We start from the raw sequence: 27,847 nt of genomic DNA, 5'->3' as shown, positions 1-27,847 counted from the left end.
AAAGTGTTACGCCCAGGATGGTTTGGTTCAGCCGTTATTAGAGTGTTGGTGCTGGATAAAGGGTTGCAGGTTTGATTCCCAGTCAAGGGCACCAAAAAAAAAAAAAGTGCTATGAAGAAATATGAAACAGGGGACAGGGACAGGAAAAGCTAGGATTGGAGTGGGTGGGAATTTAAGAGAAATTGGGGAAGGTTCCCCTGAAGAAGTGACATTTGCACAATGACCATGGGGAGATGAGGAAGTGAGAGACTTGGATTTTCTGGAAAAAAGTGAACTAGGCAGAGGAAATAGCAAGTGCGAGGTCTCGGAGGCCAGAGCGCTAGGCATGCTGGAGGGACCCCAAAGAGTCACTCACAGTAGTGAGTGGAAGAGAAGTGGGTGATGAGCTTAGAAAGGGAAGGGGAGGGGAGAGACTGGTTGTGTGAAGCTTAACTGCAAAAATTTTTGGAGAGACATTAAGTGACTTGGTTTTCACCAGGGTCCTTCTGGTTGCTATGTTGAGAACAGACTCCAGGAGGAAAAGGGGGGGGGGGGGAGGAGCTGTGAGGAAGCTACTACAGTAGCCCAGGTGGGAAATGATAGTGGTGGAGATAGTAAGTGGTTATTTATTTTATTCATGTCATGCTCAAGATATTTAATATTGATTCAATATTATTATCTAATACAGTATATAGTTCATATTAAAATTTCCCCCAAATCCCTTTTTTCATAAAAATCCCCCAAACTTGGATCCAATCAAGGTTCACATATTGCCTTTGGTTTTCACTTCTTTTATGCTTTGATATTTTTAAGAGTCCAAGGTAGGTGTTTTGTAGCATGTGCCACATTCTGGATTTATCGGATTGTTTTTTCATAGTTAGGTTCAGTTTAGCTTCTTTTTTTTGTGTGTGACAAGAATACTACAGGGGTGGCGTTATGCCTTCCTCATTGCATCATATCAGGAGACACATGTCAGTTTGACCCTTGGTGATGCTAAGTGATGGTGACTGGTGATTGACCACTTGGTTCAGGTGGTGTCTGCAGCTCTCTCCACAGTCAAGCAAGCTGTTCTCCTGTTGTGAGAAAGAGGTACTCCGTGGCATGACACTTCGGGACTGAATATATAGTGAATGTCCTATAGCCCAGCAAGCTTTCACCCAGTGACTTTAGCATCTAATGAACAGCCCCGTGGCTTCTGACCTTGTGCCTCAGTTTGCTCCTCTGGACAATGAGGATAACAGTGATCCCTAAGGGATGCTCGTTTTGAGGAGCAGCGCTTGCACACAATAAACGCTCCCTAAGTATTAGATATTACTGGACGAAAGCAAGTATGAAAAAATTAAGGGAAGGGGTAGGATTGCATCCACTTGTTCCAACCCCGCCGCGGCTCCCAGGTGGTAAGTGAGCGAAAGCCGGCGGAGGGCCCACAAGGATACGCCCTCGCGCCGCGGAAGCCGGGCGGGGCAGGGGCCCAGCGCCCAGGCCGCGCAAGGCCCCCTGGGACCGGTAGTGCTGGGCGTGGCCCCAGGACTACATATCCCGGCGGCCCCCGCGCCGCGGCTCCAGCCGCTGGCCCCTCAGCTCCTCCACAGCGACGGCGGCAGCCGCGGCGGCCGAGTCGGTGGCAGCGGCGGAGGCGGCGGCGGCTGTGGCGGCTGCAGCCTGAGCAGCGAGTTTCCGACTTAAAGCGGAGCCGCGAGGAAAATGGCGGCGGGCGGTGAGTGGAGATAAAGGAGGAGCAGCAGCGGGCGAGGGGGTGGAGTGCGAGGCGGAGGGAAGAAGGCGAGTGCCCGCGGCAGCCGCGCGAGCCGGCGGCTTCGGCTCCCAGAGGCGCTGAGGGGCGCGCCGAGTGGGGGGCGCGGCTGGAGAGTTTCGGGGTGTCGGGGCCCGCCGCTTCCCCGCAGCCAGGGGGCAGCCGGAGGAGGGAAGTCCAAGCTGGGCGGCAGCCGGCTTGGAGGTCCGAGGCGGTCCCCGCGGGGTGGGGGTCACCCCGAGGAGTTTGGGGGGATCGCGGGTGCCCACTTTTCCCCCTCCTGCCCTTAAAGTTTTCTCTCCCTCTCGCCGCCCCAGCCCTGGAGGGCGGCTTGTGGAAGCTGCCCGCGTCCCCCTCTTCCCGCTGCCGTGGCTCCTTCGCAGTTATTCGGAGGAATTAGGGGCGGGGGCAGCGCGCAGACCCCCGCCCACCCCCGCCCAGCCTCCCGGCGGCCGCCGAGGGTCGGATTTTGTTGCCGTGTTTACTCCTGCACTCGGGCATTTTTAATATTTTAGCACGAATTAGCTGCGGAATTTCCATTTGGGCCACGGGTAGGTTCTCCGCCGTTTTCTCAGTAAAGAGGCATCTTGCTACCGCCGGTGTGAAGGCTGGGAAGGGGCCAGTGGGAAGTTGGTGGCTACATTTCGGGGCCGGCTGTCTTTATCATTGCTGTCCCCCCTCCCACCCCTCCTCCCCCTCTCCCCTTCTTACGGACGCGGATGCAATTTGTAGTGATTTAAATACGCTGCTCGCCTTGCGCATGTCTTTCAAAAACACCATCCGAGGCGTTGGGGAGGCTGAGCTGCTTCGCCGGCAGCTCGCGGGCACTCCGGGTGGAAAGTTAACCCAAAGAGCAGTTGTCAGAGGCAGAAGAGAGCCCCGTCTCCAGACCTCACTGAGCAGGGCAGTCGGGAGTCCCAAATGGAGTGACACGAAAGGTATGCGGTTCCGGCGCAGTCAAAACTTTTTCCTCCCCCTGCCGAATGTGAAGACGTCTTTTTTTTTTTTTGCAGTTTTCGAGCAGCGCCTCGGAGCCAAGCTGTTTTTGTTATTAAGCCTGTACCGTAGAGAAACAGGAAGGCGAGGACCAGCTGGCTTGCTGCGGTGGTTTTAAATGGAGTTGAATGAGATGAGAGTGGTAGTTGCGTTGAGTGAGATCGCGGCATCCCCTTGATTTAAATGCCTGGCCTCGGAACTGGTCCCTGGCTGCAGGCGAGCTTCAGTGTTTGTTGCAGCAGGTTGTTCAGAGGATAATGGGGGGGAAAATCATAGGTCTTCCGTGAATGTTGCCTAAACGAAAATGTTAAATGGGAATCCATAAGTTTGTGAACGGCTTGTTCTAGTTATTGCTTGTTTATTTAGAATAGGTTATATCAGATAGGATACCCACCCGGAAAGGCACAAAACATTATAAAATGAGTCTCTCTCCCACTCTAACCCCTCCAATGCCCCACTCCTAGGAGGCAACGACTATTCCTGGTTTCTAGAGTATCCTTGGTCTTTGGGATAATTATTTTAAGATTTTTATTCAGAACACACCCCTGTTGAATACCAAAAGCAGGGAAATAAAATGAACGGGAGAAAAGGAAAAGGGGTGGGAATGCTGTTTTCTTTTTACAGTCTTAAAAAAAAAAAATGTTGATAGCTATTAGAACTTAGTGCTTATGTTGCCTTATCTACTAACACCCTTAAAGAAATAACAATCTCTGTGGCTTGAGGATGAAGAACCCTGCTGGGTTCATTGTTTGTATGTAAGACGAAGCCTCTCTAACATGTAAAATGATATTGAACACCATAGCTCCTGTCACTGGAGGTTGCTTCAGGTTCTGCATTTAAATGAGCAGCAATCTAGATTGCCTGTGATCCTAAATTATAGGGGTATTTTATGTATCGATAGAAATGACTTAATTGTTCAATCAGCATTAAAATAAAGCATATGGCAGCTTTTGGCATATAGAAGTACATTTTGGATGTGAGGATTGTGGACTAAGTGGGAAGCTGTCATGTTTCTAGAGCAGTTATAGGAAATGTTTCTATCAAAATATTCTTTAGCTACAGAGGCGTTGAAAATGCAAAACAACTCCGGCATAATTAACAGGATTTCGGCATAATTAACAGGATTTCTATTTTTATGTTTTAGAATGGTGGTTTTGAATTTACCAACACTGTGACAACTCTTTAAAAAAAAAATCAATGATATTAGAGCTTAAAGTATTAAGGATTATATTAAATAATTTCACTGTATTTTGAAAGTGAGTATACTGTGCATTTTCCTTCCTGGTAGAAGAATTATTTCTATAAATCACCTCCCACCCCCTAAGCAAATAAGTTAGAATTCTTTCAGTAAGGAATGAATGTACTGTTGGACCCTGGATTCCTTTTCTAGGAGACATGTAAATAAGTTAGTAGTTCTTGAAGTGGTTACTTACTAATGCAGTCTTCACTGGTCTTTTGAAATAAACTTCCTTACTATGTCAGGTACATACTAAAGTTATATATATTTTAAATTAAGTCTTTTGTGCATTAGCAGTATGATTTTAGAATAGTACTTTTTAACTTGAAGACTACTTTGTTTTTGAGAAGTCTTTTAAAAAAAATGATTTAAAAATTCTTACTTTGCCCTGGCCGGTTTGGCTCAGCGGTTAGAGCGTCGGCCTGCGGTCCAGAGAGACCCGGGTTCGGTTTCTGCTAAGGGCAGTTTGTCCCCGGCCCTGGTTGGTCGTGTGGGTGGCAACCACTCGATGTGTCCCTTTCACATCGATGTTTCTCTCTCTCTCTCTCTCTCTTTTCCTTCCTCTCTCCCTCCCGCTCTATCTGAACAAAAAATGGAAAAAATGTCTTCAGGTGAGGATTAAAAAAAAATATATTTCTTACTTAGTTTGGACAATAGGGTAAGATAAAAAAAATCCCTACTGTTATCCTATCCTTAATTGGTATTGGAATAACTGGTTTTAGGGTTTTTTTGGTTTATTTTATTTTTGCATTTTTTTAAAGCTGTATAATTTCAAGCCTTGTCCAGAGGATGTAGGACTACTTTTTAAAACTTTTAATTTGTTGAAAGTTTGGAATGAATATAGTCTGCAGTTATTTGTCAACACAATTTAATACAGTTATTACTCTTTTAATCATGCTTACAGAGGTACTGCAGTTTCTCATAGGTTAAACCAGAGAGTACCAGTCCCAGTGTGGTTTGAATTTATTATACTTCATAGTGAAGAATAGTCCCTATTTGCATTATTGAGTGGTTAAAACTCTAGGAGCAGAAAATTAGTGTTGGAAATGTATGTTAACTTTTCTTTTTCATCATAATTCAGATGAAAGAAATGGGTGACTATCAGTTTAGATCTTTAGGAAGAGCATTGAGATTGAGTGCTGCAGTAAAAAGTAGGCATTTTCTTCCATTTTGAGTGTTTTTTGGGGTGGGGGAAGGGATTACAAAATGAACATTGCACGGTTAAAGTGGGGAGGAGGTGCTCTATTGTAGTGAGGCTTATTTCTTCACTTTGTTAATGTTTGCTAGGTAATTTGGCCCATTTGGTTTTCTGACAGGGTTTCTGGGAGAAGATTATTTTGGGTTAAGGATGCAATTTATCCCCAGCCTAACCTTATTTTCAGCCCCCTAACAGATGATGGGATTGACTTACATTTAATCGCTTCTCCCTTTCCTACCTTCTGGTGGAGAGGTGTTAAATGAAGAGGAAAATGGCCAGAAGACACACAGCAGGAATAGAACCAAAGACATGCAGTCCAGGAGGCTGGTTTTATCCACAAACTGGATAATCTTCTTAGACTACGTGCTGCCAGTTCCCAACTTTGTCAGCATTAACTCAGTTTGGTAGATTTTATCAACCTAGGTCAGTTTACAGGGGGCAGTAATAAAGGTTTATTTTAACTAACTGTAGTAAACTTTGTGGTCTAGAGGCAAAGGAAAGAAGTTTGACCTAATAGGCACACAGACTTTACCCATTTCAAAGAACTTTCTAAGAGCAAAGGAACTAGTCTTTTCTGTTTGTCCTTGTCCCTATTTTTCATTAGGATCACCTGTATCCTATTTTTTCTTTTCTGTTAATATTTTTTTATTGCTAAGTTCTAGGAAAGAGTATAATTTTTTTTTTTTATGTCTGCTGGTCACCTATGAAGGTATTCTTAAATGTTTAATTTCCTTGATTAGAGGCTCTGAGGGTTATGAAGCTTCACTTTTTGGAGACTAGATGCCTACATTACTGAATTTAACTCTTCATCCACATCATGATGAAAAGGGAATATTGGCCTGGGTATCACATAGTAGTGGATAATCTACTGTTCCCTGGGGCTTTGCTTTTGGTAGCTATGGCAGCTGAGTTGGAGTGGTAGATGGATAGATGGGAAAGGACTGCAGAAGTCAGCATAATCCTCAATTAGGATAAGCCTCATGGTTAATTGAATGTTGAGTGTACAGGTTAAATCCCATTATAACAAACTCCAGGGGAGTAGCTAAATTATTTTGTTGTACTGGGATTGAGTTTTATTCAACACTGTTTAAAGTAAATTAATCTTTTTGTTTTTGTTAGAGATGTGGGAAAATTTTTATTTATTGTAACAGTTTCAACCAATGTGTTTCTCCTTTAAAAAAGAAGGAACCCATGTGGAGCTGGGCAGATAATTTATATACCCTCTTCCTCCAATTTAATAGTTCCATTGGTTTTTCTTAACAACCAAATAAGTTTATTAGTAAGTACTACTGCCACCATCAAAGTGTGGTCAAAGGAATTGGGAATTTCCCCAGGTTTCCAGGTGACGACTGTTGGTAATTTTTTCTGCCCTGACAACTTTTTAAAATAAATGAATGTACTTCATTTTAGTATGAACTTTCCTTTGTCAGTAATAATTAATGGTAGTCCTTTCTATTTAGCCCAATGTAGTTTGAGACCTTTAGATCTTTATATGTTGTTAAAATAGAAAAGAAAGTGGTGATACTATTATAGTCTTTATGATATTTCTATATAAATATGAACATTTTCAGAAACAGGGTTAATATGCATATGAAAAGATACTGTATTTTTGTTTGGCCAGAAATATATTCTTTCTGTCTGTACTTTTAGATTGGTTTTGCCAGACTTCAGGCATGTACAGCTTACCTTCATATCTAAGGCTAGCATTTTTATTTTGTGTAGAGAGTTTTGATTGGGTGCAGCAAGACATTTTTGAAGTCATTCTTTTAAATATATGTTCCACAAAGGAGGGAAAATCTGAAAGAGGGAATTTCAAACAACCAAACAGTGTTTTGAAAGTTCTCAAGTCTTAAGAATAATGACTGACTAGTAGGCAGGAAGCCTGCAGTTGTATTGTGGTATTGTTCCTCCATCTTAAGCACTTGAGAACTTGAGTACAAAAGAGAAGAAAGCCTGGGGAAGGGGAAGAAAAGGTTTAACAAAAAAAGGTGAGGGGACCTTTGGAGTAAATATTCTTTGCTTTTCTGTTTAAGTGAAATCTAAAACCAAATTATTTTTACTTTGAGAGGAAATGTTTATTGTAATCTAAATGTCTTAAACTGACATTTTTATAAATGAGAGTTAATTGTTATTGTCGTTGGTGGAAAGAGCAGTGTGATCATATACTCAGTTTTAAAACAACAAAAAATCTACACATGAAAACCTTTGAATGTTTTCCTCCTTTGTTAACCAATCAATATTATTTGTTAACGTGTTATTTTGAAAGTAATACTTAGTGAAGAAGTGAAGAGTTGAGAATCATTTGTGAACTTGTACAGTAAGGTTTGTGCAAATCAGTTTTTAGATTTATAAAACAAAGGAGTGGAGTATGCTGTCTTTCAGGGTTTTTTATATTAGATGTGCAGAATTTTTATTTATATTTTATTGGTCAAACATGAAATGGATTAAGCTTTTTATACTGGATGATGGTGTGAAGATACAGAATTCTGAGTTTGGGGACAGGATGACTTTAAGCTGCTGACTTCACCATAATATATCCTATGAGCTGCAGAAATGTGTGTGCTAGAGAGAGAGAGAGAGAATTTTCAATCTTCTGGTTTAAGAAAGTGAAGTAATATTTTCTTTACTCTCAGTAAAGCTGTCATCAGTGAAATTATTACTAAATTTAAGTCACTCTGTAGAGTAGCTATATCAGCTTGATTTTGTTTCCAGATTGAAATTTGGCAACTTTATTTGAAAATGTTTTAAGGATTACCCAGTGTTCTCTTCACCAAATTGTGTCCCTAGTCTACACACTCTCTGCTCCATCCAAGTTAATTTCATTCCTTTTTTTTTACCTGCCTAGTGGTTGTGTTTTATGATCATACTTTTATCCCAGCCAAGGTAGTTGGCTCCCTTGCTGTCAGAACAAGTATTTGATTGCATCTAGGAAAATTTTAACTTTACCAGTGAGAAAAATAACTCCACACGCATGTTGCATCCATTGAAGGATATCTTTATCATATAATAAGACAGGATTTATTACTATATTGAGTTTTAAGAATTATTTCAGGGATCAATAAAATGAATTCAGGAAGTTGCTTTCAAAGTGCACAGTCATATCTAGAATGGTGGCAGCCTTAGGTGTATTAATCCCAAATTAGGCAAAGCTGAAATTGTGAACTTTCACCAATAACCTTCAGTCTTCCCCTCTTTTTCCTACGAGAGTACAAAATAGCTCCCACATGTGACTTTTCAAACTGTCTTTTCATACCACCATTCTCTAGCCATGGGGCCTCTTTAATTTGCTACTGCTTGGTTGTTGCCAACTCCCCCATACACATACATACTTAATGTTTTTTTTGTTTTTTTTTATCCTCACCTGAGGACATTTTTTCATTTTTGTTCAGGTAGAGTGGGAGGGAGAGAGAGGAACAAAGAGAGAGAGAGAAACATCGACCTGAAAGGGACACATTGAGTGGCTGCCATCCGCACAACTAACCAGGGCCGGGGACAAACCGCAACTGAAGTACATGCCCTTAGCGGGGACTGAACCCGGGTATCTCAGGACCGCAGGTTGACACTCCAACTGCTGAGCCAAACTGGCCAGGGCCATACTTAATGTTTATTAAGCTTTTACTATGTAAGGACTGTAAGAGTTAAAAATGTTTTGACCTCCAAGTGTACACAATCAAGTGCTCACATCACTTCAGTACAGGGCAGAATATTTTGCCTATTAAAGATCCTGGAGAAGTGCAGAGAGAAAAAGGAACTACCTCTGACCAGGTGATAGGGATGCAGGATTTTTTTTTCTTTTTTTTTTATCCTCAGCCGAAGACATGTTTCCATTTTTTGTTCAGATAGAGTGGGAGGGGGAGAGAGGGAGAGAGAGAGAGAAACATCGATGTGAAAGAGACACATCGAGTGGCTGCCACTCGCACTACCCAACCAGGGCTGGGGACAAACTGCAACTGAGGTACGAGCCCTTAGCGGGAACCGAACCCGGGTATCTCTGGACTGCAGGCTGATGCTCTAACCGCTGAGCCAAACTGACCAGGGCTGATCACATATTTTTGCTTGAAAAGCTTCAGAGTACAATCTAAATTCCTTAATCTAATATTCAACTCATCATAGTCTTTTTAAATCAATCTTTCCCATTTTTGTTGCCCCTGGTTTTAGTCATGCTAATTTTTTCTGCTTCTTCTCCCTTGTTATCTTGTCTAGTCATTAAGGTCCAGCTCAGATCCTGTTTAATTTAAATTTTCTAAACCACAACTGAAAATATTCTTGTTGCCCGATATGAATTGTAATTATCTCTTCATATGTATAGTAGTCAGTATTTATTGATTAGTAGGGCAGATTCAAATTGTCTGTTCTTTGAGGTAGGGAGCATTCCTTCTATAAGCTTTTAAAATCCTATATTATTTTTTGAATTATATTTATTTTAGGTACCCCAAAATTCTTGGTGTTTGGATGTGAAAGTTTCTAGAGCTCAACTTTCAAGTTAATTTTTCTACCTAGAAATTGAGACAAAATTAGAGTCCTATGGATTTGATTGGGACCTGTGTTTCCCTCAGAGTTGTCCCAGATAAATCATGTTTGGGCCTTAGAATACATTCATATTTCCCAATTGCCCTAGGACTGGACAATCCTGTAAGTTGTGCAAATGTTTTTATTCATTACCACTGTTCTTCAAGGAATTGTGCAAAACATTGTGGGCATTAAAATCCTTTTGTGATCTAGGAGCTTATAATCTAGTTGAAAAATACATATAATTGAAAAAAACACAGTTGTAGCAATATAAATAAGTGGTTTGGAAGTTCAGAGGAATAAGGTCATTTTCAAATGGGATTGTTAAGGAAAACTTAATGGAGGCAATGCAATAGATCTAAAGGGAATTAATTGTTGCTTCTAATCTTCTCTTTCCCACATCGTTTTTGTTTTTTGTTTGTTTTTAATTCTTACCCGAGGATATTTTTCCATTTATATACAGATAGTGGGAGGAAGGGAGAGAGGGAAACATCAAGTGAGAGGGACACATCAGCTGGTTGCCTCCCGCACAGCCCCTTACAGGGTCCGCGAGGAATGGCAACTGAGGTATGTGCCCTTGACCGAATTTGGAATTGAACCTGTGACTTTTGGTCAGAGGGCAGACGCTCTAACTGCTGAGCCAAATCGGCCAGGGCTCTTTCCCACATCTTTTACTCTGTAATAATAATAGTAAAAAATTATAAATTACTGTTTTTTAAATCGAAAAGAAGGTATAAACATGGTAGAGTAGAACTAATACAAAAAGGTATACCGTGAAAAAGTAAAGGCCCTGGCCGGTTTGGCTCAGCAGTTAGAGCATCTGCCCATAGACCAATGAGTTGTGGGTTCGATTCCAGTCCAGGGCACGTACTTTGGTTGTGGTTTGTTCCCGGCCCTGGTCGGGTCGTGCAGGAGGCAACTAGTTGATGTGGCTCTGTCATATCGATGTTTTTCTCTGTCTCTTCCTCCCTCCCACTCTATCTGATGATCAATAGAAAAGTATCCTCAGGTGAGAAATAAATAAAAGAAAAAAGGTAAGGCTCCTGGTACCCCAGGTCTTTCGTATTTATAGATACCCTTCCCAAAGGCTATTACCGTTGGAGGATATTCTTTTTTCTCTCTAAAAAAATTTTTTTTTCTTAATATTGATTTTTTTTACTTTTTTTCTTTTTTTTTTAGAGAGAGAGAACATCGATTGATGACAGAGAACATTCATCAGTGACAGAACATCGATTGGCCGCCTCCTGCATGCCCCCCACTGGGGATTTGACCCCCAACCCAGGCATGTACCCTGACCGGGAACCGAACCTGCGACCTTTTGGTGCATGGGTCGTCGCTCAACCACTGAGCCACACTGGCCGGGCTGTTGGAGGATATTCTTTATATATGATTATGTCTCTTTCTTCAGTTTCTTTTTGTCCTATTCTCTTTCCCTCCCTCTTTATTTTTATTTTTTTTATTATTATTTTTTGGTACGTGCCCCTAGCGGCAACTGAACCCAGGACTCTCTGGTCCACAGGCTGATGCTCCAGCTGCTGAGCCAAATTGGCCGGGGCTATTTTTATTTTTTTGAGGGAGTGAGGGCGGGAAGGAGAAAAAGGGAAAGAAACGTTGATGCAAGAGAGAAACATTGATTCAGTTGCCTCTTGTATGTGCCCTGACTGGGGTGAGGGATTGAACCTGCAGCCTAGGTATGTGCTGTGATCTAGAAGAATTGAACCCTATACCTTTCATTGTACTGGATGATGCTCCTATCAACTGAGCCTATGGGCCAGGGCCAGACTATACGTACTTTTTAAATGATCTTGGAGAGGTCTCATAATGTTTTTGTAGCTACTATGTTCTTTCTAATTGTTAAACAGCACTCTGTTGTATGGATCAATATCATAATTTATCCAGTATTTTATATATATATTACACACACACACACACATATCCCCCACCGATTCCTAGAGTGGAAGAGAGAGAGGGAGGGAAGGAGGAGAGGGGGAGGGAGAGAGAGAGAGAGAAAAAAAAAATCAGTGTGAGAGAGAGACATCGATTAGTTGCCTCCCTCATGACCCCGACTGGGGCTGGGGATTGAATCCAGTGTCATATTATTACAAACAAAGCTGTAAGTGAATATCCTTATACATATTTCTTTGTTCCTATGTTTTGTTAAAAAGTAAATAAAAATTTCTGGAAGTAGAATGCTAGATTAAAGATTATGAATTTAAAAATTTTGTAGAGCCCTGGCTGGGTTACTCAGTTGGTTGGAGCATTGTCTCTTATGCCAAAAGGTTGCAAGTTTGATTCTTGGCCAGGGCACATACCTAGGTTGTAGTTTGATGCCCAGTTGAGGTGTGTGGGGAGAGGCAGCTAATTGATGTTTCTCTCTTTTTTCTCTCTTCCCCTTCTCTCTCCCCTCTTCTCTTTCTAAAAATCAATAAAAATGTGATTAAAAAATTGAAAATAAAAATTTTTTAGACATGCACCTGGCTCTCTATAGAGATTATATCAACAAATCCACTAGCAAAGTATGGCAGTGCCTGTTACCTTCATCTGAAGAACTTACTGTGGTATCACATTTTTTGATCTGTTAAATTTAAAAATCTCTTTCATGTATTTCTTCTAGTACTTCTATGGTTTCTTTTTTTTTTTAATATATATATTTTTTTATCCTCACCTGAGGACATTTTTTCCATTTTTTGTTCAGATAGAATGGGAGGGGGGGAGAGAGAGAGAGAGCGAGAACCATCAATGTGAAAAGGACACATTGAGTGGCTGCCACCTGCATGACCCAACCAGGGCTGTGGACAAACTGCAACCGAGGAATGTGCCCCCAGCGGAAACCGAACCCAGGTCTCTCTGGACCGCAGCCCTATGCTCCAACCGCTGAGCCAAACCGGCCAGGGCTTTAATATTAAAATAAAAAAATTTTAAATGCAAAATAAAAATACCAGTTAGAGCCCCGCCAGTGTGGCTCAGTGGATTGAGCGTTGCCCCATGGACTGAGAGGTTATGGTTTGATACACTGTTAGTGCACATGTTCAGGTTTCAGGCTCCATCCCCAGCAGGGAACATGCGGGAGGCAGCTGATTGAATTTTCTCTCACATCAATGTTTTTTTCTTTCTCTCGCTCTCAAAAAATCAATGAAAACATTAAAAAAATACCAGTTAGAATATAAAAACACCAATCAGGATATAAAATTGGTAGCATAGATTAACGAGGTGGTAGACTACAATATGTTATGACTATATATATTTGTTCCTTTTGAATGTAAAGATATCTAAAAAGTACCTATATCATACCTATATTTGGGTATGCTTTCTTTGTGTTTTTAGAAATCTCCTTTATTGAGGTATAATATACTTACTATAAAATCCAGTCATTTTAATTGAAGTGTGCAGTTTGAGTTTTTTTTTCTTTTATCCTCACCCGAGGACATTTTTTGATATTTTGTTCAGATAGAGTGGGAGGGAGAGAGAGAGAGAGAAACATTGACGCGAAAGGGACACATCGAGTAGTTGCCACCCTAACTAGGGCCGGGGACAAACTGCAACTGAGGTACGTGTCCCTAGCGGGAACCGAACCCAGGTCTCTCCGGACCTCAGGCCGACGCTCTAACCGCTGAGCCAAACCGGCCAGGGCTTGACTGTGGTAGTATTAACACACGGTTTACATTTGTCAAAACTCAAGCCCTGGCCGGTTTGGCTCAGCGGTTAGAGCGTCGGCCTGCGATCCCCAGAGACCCTGGTTCGGTTCCCGCTAAGGGCACGTACTTCGGTTGCAGTTTGTCCCCGGCCCTGTTTGGTCGTGCGGGTGGCAGCCACTCGATGTGTCCCTTCACGTTGATGTTTCTCTCTCTCTCTCCCTTCCTCTCTCTCCCTCCCACTCTATCTGTACAAAAAAAAAAAAAAAAAAAAAATGGAAAAATATCCTCGGGTGAGGATTAAAAAAAAAAAAAATACTACCACAGTCAAGATACAGAACATTTCCATCACCCCAGAAGTGTTTCCTTGCCTATTTGCATTCAGTCTCTGTCTGGGTTTTGTATTCAGTCAACCACTGATTTAGTTTTTGTCACTATAGTTTGCTTTCTTTCTAAAAAAATTAATTTTGTTACAGATAATATTTAAATTGTACAGTTTAAGTTTTTACATATGTGTCTACCTGTGAACCCATCACCACAGTTACAATGATAGGAATATCTATTACAGTCAGAAGTTCCTTATATCGTTTTGTAATCAATCCCATCCTCATCTTCAGGTAATTACTGATCTGCCTGTGTTATTAAAGATTAGTTTGTATTAAAAAAAAATTTTTTTTTTCCCTGTTTCGATTTTTAGAGAGAGAGGAAGGGAGAGTTAGAGACATCAGTGGAAGAGAATATCGATTGGCTGCCTCCCGCATGAACCCCACTGGGGATTTGGCCCACAACCTGGGCATGTGCCCTGACCAGGAATCGAACCAATGACCTCTTGGTGCATAGGTCGACACAACCACTGAGCCACACTGGTTGGGCGATTAGTTTGTATTTGTGAGAATTATATATAAATGGGATTAACAATATGTACTTTTTTTTTGGAGGGGGGGCTGGCTTTTTTCACTTAGTATAGTTATTTTGAGATTCATCCATGTTGTATATAGCAATAGTTTCCTTTTTTTGTTTTTATTCCTCACCTGTGGGTACCTTTCCATTTATCTTCAGATAGAGTTGCGGGGGGGGGGGGGAGACACACACATTGATTGGTTGCCTCCTTCAAGACCCCGACCAGGGACGGAACTGAACTGCAGCTGAGGTATGCGCCCTTGACTGGAATCGAACCCGTGACTCTTTGTTCCGTGGGCTGGTGCTGTAACCACTGAGTCAAACTGGCCAGGGTGCAATAGTTTCTTTTTATTGCTTAAGAAATATTGATTGCAGTGTATGGATATATCACAGTTTGTTTATCTGTTCATCTGTTGGTGAACATTTGGGTTGTGTTCTGTTTTTGGTTATCAAAAATAGAGCTTTTTTGACATTTGTGCACAGGGCTTTATGTGGACATATACTTTATTTCTCTTGAATAAGTACCTGGAATGGAATAGATGGGCTATATGCTAAGTGTATATTCAACATTTAAAAATATTAAGAGCCCTGGCTGGTTTGGCTTAGCGGTTAGAGAGTCAGCCTGCAGTCCAGAGAGACCCGGGTTCGGTTCCCTCTAAGGGCGCGTACCTCAGTTGCAGTTTGTCCCTGGCCCTGGTTGGTCATGCTGGTGGCAGTCACTCGATGTGTCCCTTTCACGTCGATGTTTCTCTCTCTCTCTCACACTCTCTTCCTCTCTCTCCCTTCCACTCTACCTGGACAAAAAATAGAAAAATGTCCTTGGGTGAGGATTAAAAAAAAAAAAAAAATTAAGAAACTACTGTGGTTGGTGTGGCTTGGTTGGGCGTCGTCCCATGCACCAAAACGTTGCCCATTTGATACTTGTTCAGGGCACATGCTTGAGTTGTAGGCTTGATCCCTGATAGGGGGCATGCAGGAGGCAGCTTATTGATGTTTAGCTCTTACATGGATGTTTCTCTCTCCCTCTAAAAGTCAATAAATCTTAAAAAATGTTTTTAAGAAACTGCCACTGGTTTCTCAAAGCAGTTGTACCATTTTATGATTCTCTCAGCAATGTATGATAGTTCCAGTGTTTACCATACTTGGTATGGTCAGGCTTTAATAAATAAAATACTATTTATTGATTGATTTTAGAGAGAGGGGGGCAATGGGGGAGAGAGAGAGAAGGAAACATTGCTGTGTGGTTCCACTTATTTATAACATTAATTGGTTGATTCTTGTATGTGCCCTGATCAGGGATCAGGGCCCACAACCTTGGCAAATCAGGACGACTCTCTAACCAACTGAGCTACCTGGCCCCAGGGCATGGTTTTACATATCTTTATTGGTGATCAGAGATGTCCCTACTGATGCTCAAGTTCTTGGTCATATGTATATTTTGGGGGATACTAAGTGTATTAAAGCTTGAATAACAGTTATGCAAATATGTATTATAGACTCCATTCCTTAATTTGTATAAATGGAAAGAAAAACTAAAATTGTTATCCTGCAACGTATCAATTCTTTTTTGTTGTTAATTCTTACCTGAGGATATTTTTTCCATTGATTTTTTTTTTTTTTTTTTTTTATCCTCACCCGAGGACATTTTTCGATATTTTGTTCAGATAGAGGGAGAAGGAGAGAGAGAGAGAGAAACATCGACGTGAAAGGGACACATCGAGTGGTTGCCACCCACACGACCCAACCAGGGCCGGGGACAAACTGCAACCGAGGTACATGCCCTTAGCGGGAACCGAACCCGGGTCTCTCCGGACCGCAGGCCGACGCTCTAACCGCTGAGCCAAACCAGCCAGGGCTCCATTGATTTTTGAGAGAGTGGAAGGGAGGGATGGAGAGAGAGAGTAAAATTGGTTGCCTCTTGCATGATCTCAACCGTGGCCAGGGATTGAACCTGCAACCCAGGTATGTGCCCTTGACCAGAATTGAACCCTGGATCCTTCAGTCCACAGGTTGACACTCTAACCTCTGAGCAAAACCGGCCAGGACAACATATCAGTTCTTAAACATCATTATTTTTTACTTTATTTAACTGTTAAAAGTAATTTTTAATTTCAATTATTTGGAACTTGATCTTTTTCTCTTTAATAAGAATGAATCAATGTCTTGTCTGTTTCCACATTTATTACAAATTAAGATAGAAAACATCAATTATATTGGTCTGTTATAATCCTAATGAAAATATGCTGAAGATCTATCTAAAAATGGAATCTTTTTTTAAAAAATTGATCTGAGTGTATCAATTAAGGGAAGAGAGAGAGAGATAGAAATTGATGTGCGAGAGATACATTGATTGGTTGTCTACTGTATGTGCCCTGACCAGGGATCGAACCCACAACCTAGGTATGGGCCCTGACCGGGAATTGAACCTAAGACATTCTGGTGCATGGGACAATGCTCCAACCAACTGAGTTACCCTGGCCAGGGCTAAAAACTGAATCTTACCTGTGATGTTTTGTTATTGTTCTCTCTTTAACCCTCACTGAAAAACCCAATCTTTATGGCTTACTTCTATTGGTATAGAATATATTTCTTTTTTACCAAACTATATTTTACTGTCTTCTCTTTTCACGGTTTTTATGCTTAACTGTCCTACTGAGTTGTATTAGCTTTTTAATGCCTCCACATTTGTGCTATTTTGACAAGTGTGCTATTTGTCACATTTAATATTTATATTAAATTATTGTAACTTTAAATCACCTGAGTATCTCTCCTGGACACTCTTGCTCAAAAAGAGAGATATTCATCTCAATTTACTTACCAGTCCCCTCACCTAATTTGAAGTTATATATTTTCATTCTGTTTTGTCTGAATTCTTTCTGTCATGCTGGAATTCTGGAACATTTTTGCAGTTTACATTTAAGAAGGCTAGTTTAAAAAACCAGTGGAAATTTCCAGCTTAAAAAAAAAAAATCCAACTACTGGTCTAATAACTGCTTTGCAGGAAGAAAGAAATATGAAAAAGAACCGCAGACATTCTGGATGTCAGCCTGTGAAATTTTCCACTATTTCCTATAATAACATGCAGGCATGCTTATACTGCCGGATTCAGTGCAACTGCAGTTGCACTCTGGGCGGAATTTGAAGCTGCCTTATCTATGATAAAATGGCATCTGGCTAGCTTTTAGGGAGCAGTTCATAAATTCGCACATCTAAGGTACTGTATGTTTGTTTCATCTCTGCCTAAAGTGTGGTCATAACACTAAACTTGCAAAATTATTTAAGCGTCTTCTGATTCCAAAATTCCTGTTTTCAAATTAATTTTGATATTTTAATTTCAGTAGAGTTATGCATCTAAGAATATAAATATGAAATCATTCTTTTAGTGACAGTGCTGTGTAAATTTTTATTTTATAGGATTTTATACTATCTTGAAGAGTGCTCAGAAAATTAAAACAAAGTTTTTTTTTAAAAATTTTTTTTTAATTTTTTTATCCTCACCCGAGGACATTTTTGCAATTTTTGTACAGATAGAGTGGGAGGGAGAGAGAGAGAGAGAGAGAAACATCGACGTGAAGGGACACATCGAGTGGCTGCCACCCGCACGACCGACCAGGGCCGGGGACAAACTGCAACCGAAGTACGTGCCCTTAGCGGGAACCGAACCCGGGTCTCTCTAGACCGCAGGCCAACGCTCTAACCGCTGAGCCAAACCGGCCAGGGCTAAAACAAAGTTTTAAAAAGATTTGCATAAACTCACTGTTTGGTGTGATTTAAGAAACATTTTAAGCCCTGGCCAGTTTGGCTCAGCGGTTAGAGCGTTGGCCTGCGGTCCGGAGAGACCCGGGTTCGGTTCCCGCTAAGGGCACGTACTTCGGTTGCAGTTTGTCCCCGGCCCTGGTCGGTCGTGCGGGTGGCAGCCACTCGATGTGTCCCTTCACGTCGATGTTTCTCTCTCTCTCTCCCTCTCCCTTCCTCTCTCTCCCTCCCACTCTATCTGTACAAAAGATGGAAAAATGTCCTCGGGTGAGGATAAAAAAAAACACACAAAAAAAACATTTTAACCTCTATTTCAGGTGCATGTTAATCTTTCAAAGGGTTAGTAGACTTTATATTAAGATGATAGTTTTTGCCCTGCCCAGTTTGGCTCAGCGGTTAAAGCCTCGGCCTGCAGTCCAGAGAGACCTGGGTTCGGTTCCCGCTAAGGGCACGTACCTTGGTTGCAGTTTGTCCCCGGCCCTGGTTGGTCTGGTCATGCGGGTGGCAGCCACTAGATGTGTCCCTTTCACATTGATGTTTCTCTCTCTCTCTCTCCCCCTCCCGTTCTATCTGAACAAAAAAATGAAAAAAAAAAAAATGTTGATTAAAAAAAAAAGATTGATAGTTTTAATTTGTTTGTTTGGTTGTTTCAAATTTAAAGGTAAACAGTAGTGTACTGTTTTCTAATAATGGAAGTCCAGGTTGCCCAGTTCTATAAATTGACAGAGCAGAAGGATCAAGAGTAGATTATAAATACACTGTAACTATTTTGTTTGATCTCTTTCATGGCTAATGCCTAACAGTGGTATTAAGGAATGAAATAGAGAAATTCAGATTTTATGAATTAACCTTTTAAACTCTTACGCCTTTCTCCAGTGAGGAATTTGAGTGTTCATAGTGATACAACCGATGTGTGTACACATCTTTGTATTTTTTAAAAATTTTTACTTTTTTAGAGAGAGAGGAAGGGAGAGAAAGAAACATCAATGTGAGAGAGAAACATCGATTAGCCGCCTCCTGCATAACCCCTACTGAGGATTGAGCTCATAATCCGGGCCTGTGCCTTGGGGAATCGAACCAGGACCTCCATGGGATGAGGCTCTATCTACTGAGCCACACTGGCTGGACACATTTTGTATGCTTTTTTTTTTTAATCCTCACCTGAGGACATTTTTCCATTTTTTTTGTTCAGATAGAGTGGGAGAGAGAGACACACACACACACACACATCGACATGAAAGGGACACATCGAGTGGCTGGTGACAAACTGCAACCGAGGTACGTGCCCTTGGCGAGAACCGAACCCGGGTCTCCCTGGACCACAGGCTGACACTCTAACCGTTGAGCCAAACCGGCCAGGGCACGTTTTGTATATTTTAACACTTGTAAGTCATTTACATTTTGGGACTAAAGGCATATTAATACATAAGTATATCTTTTCCAGCACTGTTAGGTCTTAGATTTGAATAAGAACAGCATTGTGATGTAACAGTGGCCTCCACCCCTTCTCTGTGATCAAGTCTTCCCTTGTGTAGCCTCATCCTTTCTCTTGACCTTTCCTGTGTCTATAACTCTTCTATCCTTTCCTTGCACTTCCTCTTCTCAGCCCTCCTCTACCTCCAACTATTTTATCCCTTTCTTCTCAGCCTAAAATTTCTTCTAAGTCTCTTACTTTTTCTAGTTGCTCACTGTTAACCAAGCTGCTTCTTTACCTTTGCAAAGTTTTTTTCTCCAAGTGTTTTCTGCTCCTGGCAGATTGGTTTTCTTTTAGTCTTTGACTCCTAAAACACATACATCCTCAAACCTCTCAAATCCTTCAACTTTCATTTTTGCCTCCATGTTTTCATTTATTCAACAGTTTTATTGAGTCCTAGCCATGCGTCAGGGGATATACCAGTGACCAGTATGGCTATTAAAAAACAAACAAACAAACAAGACTGCATAAGGTTACTGGAAACTGGTGTTTGTGTATGTATGTATGCATGTATGTGTTGTGGAGTTCACATTTTAGGTGGGTAGTCATGGTAACCTTCTCTGAGAAAATAACACTGGAGCAAAGAGTCCAGGAAGTAAGCCTTGTGAACATTGGAGGGCGGGGGAACAGCTAGTGCAAAGGCCCTTTGGTAGGAGCATTCTTAGTATGTTTGAAGGATAGCAAGGGTGATCAGTGTGCTGGAGCACCGTGAACAAAGGAGTAAGTAGTAAGAGAAATCTGAGAGCCTTGAAGGGAATTGTAACATCTTCAGCTTTTACTTTGAGAAAAGTGGCAAGCCACTGTAGGTTTTATTAAAAAATATTTTTTCTTTATTGATTTTTAGAAAGAAGAAGGGAAAGTGAGAAAGAGATAGAAACATTGTTGAGAGAGAACTTTGATTGGCTGCCTCCTGCATGTCCCTCACTAGGGATTGGGCCCACAACCTGGGCATGTGCCTTGATCGGGAATCGAACTGGCGACTCTTGCTGAATGGGTCGACTCTCAACCTCTGAGCCACACTGGCTGGGCCACTGTAGGTTTTTAATTTTTGGTTATTCCAAAAAGATCTTATGATCATTGATTTTCTTCCCCTCCAATTGAAGGCATTTTATTATAAAAGTAATTAATTGATGCTAATTTGGAAAATACAGAAAAGTACAAAGGAGAAAATAAAGAAATCAAGTAAAGAAAATAAAGAACATGCCCTGGCCGGTTTGGCTCAGCGGTTAGAGCGTCGGCCTGTGGTCCTGAGAGACCCGGGTTCGGTTCCCGCTAAGGGCATGTACCTCGGTTGCAGTTTGTCCCCAGCCCTGGTCGGTTGTACGGGTGGCAGCCACTCGATGTGTCCCTTTCACATCGATGTTTCTCTCTCTCTCTGTTCCCCCCCCCCCACTCTACCTGAACAAAAAATGGAAAAATGTCCTTGGGTGAGGATAAAAACAAAACAAAACAAAACAAAAAAAAACAAACAAAAAAAAAGAAAATAAAGAACAAGTAAAGATTACCAGTAACCTCATCCATTATTGAGAATTTTGTGTGCATATGTCTTCCCACTTGTTTCCTTTGTGCTTGTACAAACACACACACACACACACACACACACACACACACAGCTCCTGCACTGTAGGGATTTGGCAGACTTTAATGAGATCTCTCTAGCTGCTTTGTGAAAAGTAGCCTATAAGAAGGCAAGAAGCAAGGAGACCTATTATAAGGCTGTTACAGTAATCTAGGTATGAGATAATGTTGGCAGCAGAGATGATGATAAGTGGTCAAATTCTGTATATATTTTAAAGGTAGAGCCAACAGAATTTTGTGAGGGTTTTAGTGAGGTTGGGCTCTGTGGGGTGGTGGGGTGGTACAAGAGAGGAGGGAAGAAGCAAGGGTGACTCAAAAGTTTTTGGCTTGAGCAACTAGAAACCTTTGGTTTGATTTTTCTTTCTTGTCAAACTATCCATTCAAGATTCAGTTCCATATCTTTTATGATACGTTTTTTCTGTGCATTTGAACTTGTGATTCTTTCACCAAGCTTCTAGTCACTTGGTACCCACCACAAGATGCTATATATAACAAATTGTTTTACTAGTATTAGTCTTCCTAACGAGGTAGTGAGCATCCTTTTACTTGATCATGTTGGATTAATTTATCTGTTCAAGGACTAATAACTTTGTGAGTACATTATGGGCATTTAGTAAATGTTTAATTGTATATCCCCCGGATTGAGAACGATATGAGAAAACCTTAAATGCCTACTCTAGCTTAGCTTTGGCTTACTGGCATCTTTTGAGGGTGAATTGTTTGGTTATTTTCCGTCTAAAAGAAAGTGTTATGTACATTTTATTTCTACAAAATGTTAGGTATTATCTTGAATTCTGAAGCACTATGAAGGCTTATTTTTTACTTAATGATTTTAGAAAGCGAGAGGAAGGGAGAGGGAGAGGGAGAGTGAGAGAAACATTAATTTGTTGTTCCACTTATTTATGCATTCATTGGTTACTTCTTGTATGTGTCCTGACTGGAGGTTGAACCCTCAACCTTGTTGTATCTGGACGATGCTCTAACCATTAACTGAACTACTCAGCTAGGGCCAAGGCTTATTTATCTTTTTAAGTAATGAAGCATGTAGAGTAGAGATACAAAGATGAATGAGAAAAGGTCTCTACCCAGAAGGGCACGTAATGCTTTTGTGCAGACAACATAACACACATACAAATATGCCCCCTGTATGAACATAACATTGTTATACGATTTTAATGATATTTTTTAATCCTCACCTGAGAAATGTTTATTGATTTTAGAGAGAGAAAGAGAAAGAAAGAAAGAGACATTGATGTAAGAGAGAAACATTGATCTGTTGACTCCTGTACTTGCCCAACTGGGGGTGGAACCCGAAAACCTAGGTGTGTGCGCTGACTGGGAATTGAACGTGCAATCTTTTTGGTGTATGGGATGACACTCCAACCAACTGAGCCAACTGGCTGGGGCTGTGTTATGATTTTAGAATGCTTTTGACATTCTGAAGGTTGTAGAGGTTCCTTGCCTCTCTATTTAATGGTGTTACACTTTTGGGCTTTGGGTTCTTATTTATTATTATTATTTTAAATCCTCATTTGAGGATATTTTTTCATTTATCTTCAAATAGAGTTTGAGGGAGGGAAGGAAAGAGAGAGAGAGAGAAAGAGACAGACAGACATCGATGTGAGAGAGACATATTGAATGGTTGCTTCCCACTTGACCTGGGACCTAACCACAACGGAGGTATGTGCCCTTGACTGGAATCGAACCTGTGACTCTTTGGTCTGAGGGCTGACACTCTAACCGTTGAGCCATACTGACCAGGGCTGGGTTTTTATTTTTTTAAAATAGTTTTTCAGACTTATTTAAAGCCGTTTCCACTTGCTGATGCTGATGTGAAGTGTGCTTATCTCTTGTCCCCCCACCCTCGCTTTTATTTTATTTGCATTATATTTCCTTGGAGCCTTATTTAACATCGGTATTCTTTTTTAAAATCTCCTGTGTTACTTACACTTTTACTACCTTGTATAGGTGCACTTGCTTTCTTCATCTTTTGTCTTTGCTTTACTTTTACTCTTTCAGTTCGTAATCTTTCTACTTTTAAAATAATTTCAGTAATACATCCAGGATTCCAGAGCACACACAAGATCTTTAAGGAATTTTCTTTTTTTTTCTTCTTTTTTTTATCCTCACCCGAGGATATTTTTCCATTTTTTGTACAGATAGAGTGGGAGGGAGAGAGAGGAAGGGAGAGAGAGAAACATCGACGTGAAGGGACACATCGAGTGGCTGCCACCCGCACGACCAACCAGGGCCGGGGACAAACTGCAACCGCAGTACGCGCCCTTAGCGGGAACCGAACCCGGGTCTCTCCGGACCGCAGGCCGATGCTCTAACCGCTGAGCCAAACTGGCCAGGGCATTTAAGGAATTCTCATGTAGAAACATTGTTCTTTTTTTTTCTTAATCCTCACCCGAGGATATTTTTCCATTTATCTTCAGATAGAGTGTGAGGTAGAGAGAGAAGAGGAACATCGATGTGAGAGAGAAACCTCAATTAGTTGCCTCCCTCATGACCCGGCCAGGGCCAGGGGCCAAACCGCAACCAAGGTGCCCTTGACTGGAATCGAACCCACAAGTCTTTGGTTCATGGGCAGACCCTCTGACCGCTGAGCCAGACTGGCCAGGGCTGTTCTACTGTTTGAAGCAAAAAATAAGTTCTTTAAATGGTCCTCACTTATTAAATGCTGTCTGGATTAGGGGATGTGCTCTCTCTCTACAAATGAGTTCTCCTAAATTCCCAGTATTTGGAAGGGATGAGATCTTCTAGACAGGGAGGATAGATAAATTGGTAAAGGCAGCCCTTTTTACTTAATTTCTTTGTGTGGGTTGTGGCCATCAGCTTAATTTGCCTGTGATCATTTCTACTTGGTAATGGAATATTTTTCTTTAGAAAGATGAAAGAATGTAACTCATACATATTTTACTGATAATCTAGTTAGTTCAACACATGCTTACATATGAAAACCAAGGGGATTAAAATGTCCTATTTAGATGACCTTTAGTTGATTTGATACAAACTTTTGGGTCTGAGAATACTGCAGTAATTCAGGATGTGATTTTTAGGTACATCATTAGAAATAGAAAATACATAATTTATTTTGGATGGAGAGTAGTAGTGAATTTAAGCTTTAACATTCTGTCCAAGGGAGGGTGATAACAAATCTTCACCTGTAGTTAGCCTCAAATCTTTAACTACAAGCTCTGAAAAAATGATTTGTTGACACATATTGTTAGATGATTTTTAGAAACAGAATTTTCTTGGAAAAATGATTTGCTGACACACAGGAATTTTAAAAATATAATTTGCTCTTTTTCCTGAGTTGTTTCATAAACCAAAATTATTAATTATTTCTTCACATCTGTTATTTTGAGAAACAAGAGCTGATGATATACTACCTCTGCCCCTCCTTTTTCTTTTTAAAATACTTTCAGCTTCTGGTTTGGCTCTTCTGCTTTTCCCCAAACCTTTACTTAGAACAAAAAAAGCTTGGATGCCCTGCTTTGTTTCCAGTATTTCACTTTGCATTTGGTAAGATTTTACCTCAAGTAAATCTAGGTGGTATTGCCTAGGTAGTGTTGGGCATTAGTTTCTTGGGTGGCTCAGCTTTTTCAACCTTTGGGACAATCTGTTGACTCAGTTTTGATTTTTGACTTTTTCTTTCTTCTGCCATGGAAAGTGTATGTGCTAATAGTATGTAAACTTGAGGGCTGGGAGTGATTTTGTTTACTGTTATATCCTTAGTGCCCAGAATGGTGGCAGGCACATGGTGGGTATTCAAGTATTTGTTGAATGAATTCATAATAGCAGTAGTAACAGTTCCTATTTACTGACCTTATACTATAGATCAAAGTACTAAATACTTTGAATGGATTTGGTTGTATTTCCATTTTACTGCTGAGCTGTGTCCTAGCCATATGATGTGTATGAGTGGGTGGGAGGGAAGAAGGAGGAAATGAAGCTGGCATTTATTGAAGATACTGTTAACCAAATTTAATCAAGCTTGTCATCAGTTATGCAATACATTATTTTATGTACCACTAGGAAAGAAAATATAAAACTGCCAATTCAAATATGGGATATTGTCAATAATATACATTCTGATTTCAAAGATCTCTAAGAACATGAAAAACTAAGGACCTTTAAAATAAAGAATACCAGTATTTTTATATAACTCTCATTTAATGAGCATAAAGTCTTCTATAGGTATTATTATCCTTATTTTAAAGATGAAGAAAATTAAAGTTTTGGGTTAAGTTCATAGGTTCTCATGATAGAGGATCCAATCAAAGTCTCCGATTTCAGAGACCATGGCATTTTTACTGTCTCATAGTGCCACACGAATCAGGGAAACAAAATAGTACATTGGCCTGTCGACTCTGGCTTGAAGATTCTTAGTTGGCATGGCTTTAAACATTTTCTTAATGTAGCATGTTTTTTCTTTGTATTTACTATGTGCTAGCTACTCTTGTTTTTATGTGTATACAAAACAATATAAGGCCTTATCTCTTTCTCTCAAGGAATTTACAGTCTATTTGGGGAGATGAGAAATAAACATGAAAGTTAGATAACTAGAGAAGATTTAAATAACATTTCAGAGAATAATGAAAGAGGTTTAACAAGGCAGTGCAGGATTAATTGCAAAATAAATTGTACAAATAATTGCTTTTGGAGTTCAGAGGGAGGAGAGATTGCTTGAGGCTGGAGTAATCCAGGGAAGGATTTGAATGAATTTCAGGGAGATAGTTTCAGTTGGTGAGATTATTTACTTAACCCTAAAATTGTATTTGTTTGTTACAAATGGAACTGCAAACTGTTGAACATGCAGAGTTTTAATATATTAAATTTTTTTCCTTTATGAGAGCAGAGAAACTACCTGCCATAGAAAAGCAGAAGAAATCATGTATCAAGTAGATGGGGGAAAGTACTTACTTTCAGAAGAAAGACCTTTGGGTGAAAAGAGAAATCATGTATATCAAGTAGATGGGGAAAAGTACTTACTTTCAGAAGAAAGACCTTTGGGTGAAAAAGGAGGAGCCTCCCCTTTTCTCAATGCCTTGAGTGCCATTCTTGCCACATTTACAAATCAGTTAGCTGTACTTTATGAACTATTGCCAAAATTGCTTTCTGTGGCTCTTAAAGTTCATGATGAACTTTGAAACATTTGGAAGCAAGCATTAACCCCTTTTATGTTACTAATATTTTCTGTATTTTGAAATAGGGCCTCTGATAGTTAAAGATGTATTATAGCAAACATTCAGGAGGATACGACTGACAGTGTTTCAGACTACATTCCTGAATCAGACCCTCTGAACTCAACGTTGGGTTATAAGGTGTGTTATTTGTTTTACAGGCAAGTCAAAAGCAAAATAGTAAAGGCTTGGGAAGCAAGAGAACTGCATTTTGGACCTTGTTGGATAATTTTGGGCATTTTATTTAACCTCTGGAGATATCTGATTTGGATCACACCAAAGGTTCTTTCCTTGTTTTTTTTTTTTTTTTTTTTTTAAATGTTTTTCTTTCTTATTAAAAAAAATGGGAAGGGGGGAATAGATGTACATTCAAACTTTACAAAAGGCTTTGAAGTGAGATTTCCTTCCCACTTTTGTTTCCTAGTTTCTTTCTCAGAGGTGATCAGTTACCCTTTTTTGGGTGTATTTACAAACATACCTATAAGTCTTTGTAATCTTTATATTTCATATCTCCTTCCTTTTTTATAAGCACAAATTGTATATTAAAAACATTAAATCAAAATTAAGATGTTAACATTGGTATAGCACTGCTAACTAATTATATATATGTATATGTAGATGTTACCATTTTTTTCCAGTAGTGTTTTTTTTTTTTCTGTTCCAGGATCTATTCCTACTCTTACCGAGTTGGGTATGGATATGTGCATGTGAATATCTTGATTTGCCTTTTAAGTAATATTCTGTCTTACCTGTTTTAGGTTGAATAAAAAAGAGGTTTTTACTTTTGTTTTGGCTGTTTCCTTTATACTTAAACTTCTGTGTTAGTCTCTCTCATCCCTCCTTTTTTGGTTATGGTCTCTTGGTTTCTTACTGTGAGTACTATTGAAATTGCCTAATAACCTCTTCTTTCTCTTCTCCAGCACTGATTTAAACTACTACTCTTTAACTTTCAATTAATAGCTATAAAGCAATCAGCAAGTTTATTCTAATTTTTATCTACTTACTTTCCCCCATTATTATTATTACTTATTCCTCACCTGAGGATTTTTTTTATGGAGGGAAAGAGAGAGACAGAGAGAAACATCGATGTGATAGAGCCACATTGACTGGTTGCCTCTGTGTCACACAACCTGACCAGGGTAGGGGATGAACCGCAACCGAGGTACATGCCCTTGACTGGAATTGAACCCGGGCCCAGGCTCTACTGCTGAGCCAAACTGGCCAGGGCTTCCCCCGTTCTTTTTTAATCCTCACCCAAGGATTTTAAAAAAAAATGTTTTTATTGATTTTTTTTTTTTTTAAGAGAGGAAGGAGAGAGAGATGGAAACATCCATGTGAGAGATACACATTGACTGGGTGCTTCCTGCATGTCCTCTATTGGGAATTGCGCCTGTAACCCCGGCATGTGCCTTGACTGGGAATTGAACCAGGACCTCTAAGTCTGTGGGACGACGCTCATACCACTTAACCACATTTACCATGCCAAGGATATGTTTTTATTGATTTTAGAGAGAAAGGGAGGCGGGGGGGGGGGCATCAGTGTGAGAGAGAAACATTGATCGGTTGCCTCCTGTATATGCCCTTACTGGTGATTGAAACTGAAACCTAGGTATGTACCCTGACCGGGAATCAAACTTGAAACCTTT

General features: G+C 40.4%; 1 protein-coding gene across 6 annotated transcripts in view; it reads left to right on the top strand.

Moving 5' to 3' along the window:
* Window positions 1-1,591: 1,591 nt before the first annotated feature.
* The window catches only part of NCOA3 (nuclear receptor coactivator 3), a 117,390-nt gene continuing 91,134 nt past the window's right edge, over window positions 1,592-27,847 (top strand). For 3 of the 6 annotated variants that reach the window (XM_036244653.1, XM_036244656.1, XM_036244650.1), the window contains exon 1: window positions 25,534-26,342. The gene's annotated coding sequence lies outside the window, so the exon portion shown is untranslated. Of the gene's footprint in view, window positions 1,697-2,188; window positions 2,671-25,533; window positions 26,343-26,461; window positions 26,484-27,847 lie in introns of those variants that run through there. The other 3 variants (XM_036244654.1, XM_036244655.1, XM_036244651.1) reach the window with 3 other exon arrangements.

The sequence above is a fragment of the Molossus molossus genome, unplaced genomic scaffold (genome assembly GCF_014108415.1).
Source record: "Molossus molossus isolate mMolMol1 unplaced genomic scaffold, mMolMol1.p scaffold_m16_p_6, whole genome shotgun sequence".
NCBI classification, from domain to species: domain Eukaryota; kingdom Metazoa; phylum Chordata; class Mammalia; order Chiroptera; family Molossidae; genus Molossus; species Molossus molossus.
The sequence above is the reverse complement of the archived record's forward strand: the minus strand, read 5'-3'. Positions and strand labels throughout refer to the sequence as shown.